The sequence below is a fragment of the Arachis hypogaea genome, chromosome 9 (genome assembly GCF_003086295.3).
Source record: "Arachis hypogaea cultivar Tifrunner chromosome 9, arahy.Tifrunner.gnm2.J5K5, whole genome shotgun sequence".
Lineage (NCBI taxonomy): Eukaryota > Viridiplantae > Streptophyta > Magnoliopsida > Fabales > Fabaceae > Arachis > Arachis hypogaea.
The window spans coordinates 89540558-89545726 of NC_092044.1; the positions used below are offsets into that span (position 1 = coordinate 89540558).

General features: G+C 40.6%; 1 non-coding gene across 1 annotated transcript; it reads left to right on the forward strand.

Annotated features, from left to right (window-relative positions):
* The first annotated feature begins 4830 nt into the window (after positions 1-4830).
* LOC112713774 (small nucleolar RNA R71) lies at positions 4831-4937 on the forward strand. Its single transcript, XR_003158735.1, has one exon. It is a non-coding gene; the product is annotated as a small nucleolar RNA R71 (small nucleolar RNA).
* The last annotated feature ends 232 nt before the right edge of the window (positions 4938-5169 follow it).

Here is a 5169-nt window from a genome sequence, read left to right on the forward strand (position 1 = left end):
TGAGTTCAGGCTTGGGAGGCTTATCCTCCTCCTGAGGAATTTTCAAAAATTCCTTTGCCTCCTCTAGTTCTTCTTGATCAGGCTGAGCATCTTTGAAGATGTCCTCAAGCTCTGATTCTAGGCTTTCAGCCATATTGATCTCTTCTACCAGAGAGTCAATAATGTCAGCGCCCATGCAGTCATTTGGTGTGTCTGGATGCTGCATGGCTTTTACAGCATTCAACTTGAACTCATCCTCATTGACCCTCAAGGTTACTTCCCCTTTTTGTACATCAATGAGAGTTCGTCCAGTTGCTAGGAAGGGTCTTCCTAGAATGAGAGTTGCACTCTTGTGCTCCTCCATTTCCAGCACCACAAAGTCAGTTGGAAAGGCAAATGGCCTAACCTTGACAATCATGTCCTCAATTATGCCTGATGGGTATTTAATGGAGCCATCAGCAAGTTGGAGGCATATCCGAGTTGGTTTGACTTCTCCAGTCAACCCAAGCTTTCTGATAGTGGATGCAGGTATTAGATTGATGCTTGCTCCAAGATCACATAGGGCTGTCTTGGTGCAAGCACCTTCTAATGTGCATGGTATCATAAAGCTCCCTGGATCTTGAAGCTTTTCTGGTAAGCTCTTTAATATGACTGCACTGCATTCTTCAGTGAGAAACACTTTTTCAGTTTCTCTCCAGTCCTTCTTATGACTTAAGATCTCTTTCATGAACTTAGCATAAGAAGGTATTTGCTCAAGTGCCTCTGCAAACGGAATCTTTATTTCAAGAGTCCTTAGATAGTCTGCAAAGCGGGCAAATTGCTTATCCTGCTCCGCTTGGCGGAGCTTCTGAGGATAAGGCATCTTGGCTTTATATTCTTCAACCTTAGATGCTGCAGGTTTATTCCTTACAGAAGTGGTTGAAGAAGCCTTGTTAGGGGGGTTACTGTCAGCACTCTCAGGTGTCTGATTCTCCCTAGGCGTTTGAACGCCAGGATTGGGAGGAAATTGGGCGTTTAACGCCAACTTTTCCCCCTTTTCTGGCGTTTGAACGCCAGAACTGGGCAAGGAATGGGCGTTTAACGCCAGCTTTCCTTCCCTTTCTGGCGTTTGAACGCCAATGACATTCCTCTCTGGGCTCTTACTGTCCTCAGAGGGATTTTGAACAGTGGTTTGGTTGTCCTCTGTCAATTGTTCCTTGTTTGGCTTTTTGCTCTTCTGAGCAGTGTTATTCAGGGTCTTCCCACTCCTCAATTGAACTGCTTGACATTCCTCTGTTATCTGTTTAGATATTTGCTGTTTTGCTTGATTCAACTGCAGTTCTATGCTCTTGTTAGCAACTTTAGTTTCATAGAGCATCTCTTTAAAGTCTGCTAACTGTTCTGTCATCAGGAGCAATTGTTGATTAAGCTCAATTATCTGTTCTTGAGGACTAGGGCCAGTGACTACTGCCATGACTTCCTCTTTTGGAGAGAACTCATTGCTAGAATACAAATATTGGTTTCTAGCAACAGTGTCTATAAGCTCTTGAGCTTCTTCAATTGTCTTCCTCATGTGTATAGATCCACCAGCTGAGTGGTCTAAAGACATCTGAGCTTTTTCTGTAAGCCCATAGTAGAAAATGTCTAACTGTACCCACTCTGAAAACATTTCAGAGGGACATTTCCTTAGCATACCTCTATACCTCTCCCAGGCATTATAAAGGGATTCATTATCCTCTTGTTTAAAGCCTTGGATGTCCAGCCTTAACTGTGTCATCCTTTTTGGAGGGTAAAAATGATTCAGGAATTTGTCTGACAACTATTTCCATGTCTTTATGCTTGCTGTAGGTTGGTTATTCAACCACCTTTTAGCTTGATCTTTTACAGCAAATGGAAACAGTAATAGTCTGTAGACATCCTGATCTACCTCTTTATCATGTACTGTGTCAGCAATTTGTAAAAACTGTGCCAGAAACTCAGTAGGTTCTTCCTGTGGAAGACCGGAATACTGGCAATTTTGCTGCACTATGATAATGAGTTGAGGATTTAATTCAAAGCTGCTTGCTTTGATGGGAGGTGTACAGATGCTACTCCCATATGCAGCTGTAATGGGGTTAGCATATGACCCCAGAGTCCTTTTGGACTGATTAATCCCACTTAAGTCCATAATGGACGAAAGGGAAATGATAATGATTGCAAGGAGATAAATTTTGTTTTTTTGTTTTTTTTTTTGAATTTACGAAAAAATAGAATAAAACAAAATAAAATTAAAATAAAAATTCGAAAATTAAAAAGAAAATAAGATCAAAGCAAATTGAAAACTGAATCAATGAGTTAATCAAAAAGATTTTGAAAACAGCAATTAAAAAGATATGATTGAAAAATTTTTATGAAAAAGATTTGATTTTGAAAAGAGGAAAGAGAAAAACACAAAAAGACACCAAACTTAAAATTTTTAGAAAATCAAACACACAATTTTCGAAAATTTTAAAGGAAAAACACAAGGAGGACACCAAACTTAGAATTTTTATGAATCAAAAAGGGACTAAGAAAATGCAAAATCGAAATTTAAAAGAAAAAACAAAAGCATGCAATTGACACCAAACTTAAAATATGAAACTAGACTCAACTAAAAGACTCTAAACCAACAAAAATAAAACAGTCCTAATCTAAGCAACAAGATAAGCCGTCAGTTGTCCAAACTCAACAATCCCCGGCAACGGCGCCAAAAACTTGGTGCACGAAATTGCAATCACACTTTTGCAACTCCGCACAACTAACCAGCAAGTGTACTGGGTCGTCCAAGTAATACCTTGTGTGAGCAAGGGTCGATCCCACAGAGATTGTCGGCTTGGAGCAAGCTATGGTTATCTTGTAAATCTTAGTCAGGATATCAAAAATTATCAGGATTGATTGTGAAAGACAAAAGAACATGAAATGATTACTTGTTTTGCAGTAATGGAGAATAGGTTAAGGTTTGGAGATGCTCCATCTTCTGAATCTCTGCTTTCCTACTGTCTTCTTCTTCAAACACGCAAGTCTCCTTCCATGGCAAGCTATATGTAGGGTTTCACCGTTGTCAATGGCTACCTCCCATCCTCTCAGTGAAAGCAATTGCATATGCTCTGTCACAGCATAGCGGAATTCATCTGTCGGTTCTCAATCAGGCCGGAATAGAATCCAGTGATTCTTTTGCGTCTGTCACTAACGCCCTGCCTTCAGAAGTTTGAAGCATGTCACAGTCATTCAATCATTGAATCCTACTCAGAATACCACAGACAAGGTTTAGACCTTCCGGATTCTCTTGAATGCCGCCATCAATTCTAGCTTATACCACAAAGATTCCGGTTAAAGAATCCAAGAGATAACTACTTAATCTAAGGTAGAACGGAGGTGGTTGTCAGGCACACGTTCATAGTTGAGAATGATGATGATTGTCACGGATCATGACATTCATCCGGATTAAGAACAAGTATTATCTTAGAATGGAAGCAAGCATGATTGAATGAGAAACAGTAGTAATTGCATTAATCCATCAAGACACAGCAGAGCTCCTCACCCCCAACCATGGGGTTTAGAGACTCATGCCGTGGAAAGTACACAAAGAAAACGTGTAAAGTGTCATGAGATCCTGATACAATGTCAAAAGATCCTATTAATAGTAAACTAATAGCCTAGGGTGTACAGAAATGAGTAAATGACGTAAAAATCCACTTCTGGGTCCACTTGGTGTGTGCTTGGGCTGAGCAATGAAGCATTTTCGTGTAGAGACCTTTTCTGGAGTTAAACGCCAGCTTTCATGCCAGTTTGGGCGTTTAACTCCAAGTTTTATGCCAGTTCCGGCGTTTAACGCTGGAATTTCTGAGGCTGATTTGCCACGCCGGTTTGGGCCATCAAATATTGGGCAAAGTATGGACTATCATATATTGCTGGAAAGCTCAGGATGTCTACTTTCCAATGCCGTTGAGAGCGCGCCAATTGGGCTTCGGTAGCTCCAGAAAATCCGCTTCGAGTGCAGGGAGGTCAGAATCCAACAGCATCTGCAGTCCTTTTTGGTCTCGGAATCAGATTTTTGCTCAGGACCCTCAATTTCAGCCAGAAAATACCTGAAATCACAGAAAAACACACAAACTCATAGTAAAGTCCAGAAAAGTGAATTATTGCTAAAAACTAATAAAAATATACTAAAAACTAACTAGATTATACTAAAAACATACTAAAAACAATGCCAAAAAGCATACAAATTATCCGCTCATCATGCTTCCAAGTAGGGTCTCAATCTTTGAAAGTCTATCCTCGGTTAGTGATGGTGGGTTAGGATTAGGTGGTCGTTGATAGGACCTCTGTGAGGGATGTTGGTGAGTTGCATTGTTGTTGGGGTTGTGGTTGTGGCATCTCTAGTCTTGGCCTTGGTCTTGTTGATTTCCCCACCCAAAGTTGGGGTGATTTCTCCATCTAGAGTTATAAGTTTTAGAGTATGGATCATGGATTTGTCTAGGTGAGTTTCCAACATAGTTGATTTGTTCCTAGTCACCTTCTTCTCCTATATTCACTCCTTTTTGAGCTGGTGATGAAGTGATGACTGCTGCAACTTGGTTTTCCTCCACCTTCTTGGTAAGATCTGCTAGCTACTTGGTGATCATCTTATTTTGAGCTAGCAATGCATCCATGTGGTTCAGCTCTATTACTCCTCGAGTATTACTTCTTTCAGAGGCATAGAAGTAGTCATTCTCTGCTACTGTTTCAATGACATCTATGGCTTCTTCAATGGTTTTCTTCTTGTTTAGAGAGCCCCCTGATGAATGGTCTACAGTCTTCTTTGACTCATAAGAAAGACCTTCATAGAAAATGTGAAGTTGAACTCATTCATTGAACATATCTGGTGGGCATCTTCTTATTAAGTCCTTGAACCTCTCCCATGCCTCATAGAGAGTCTCACCATCTTGTTGCCTGAAGGTTTACACCTCAGCTCTCAGCCTATTAATTTTTTAAGGAGGGTAGAATCTTGCCAAAAACTTGTTCACCACATCTTCCCAATTTATCAAGCTCTCCTTTGGAAAGGATTCAAGCCACTTGGATGCTTTGTCCCTGAGTGAAAAAGGGAACAAAAGCAGCCTATAGACATCCGGGTGGACTCTATTAGACTTCACAGTGTCACAAATTCTCAGGAAGGTGGTTAGATGTAGATTGGGGTCTTCTTGAGCACTTCCT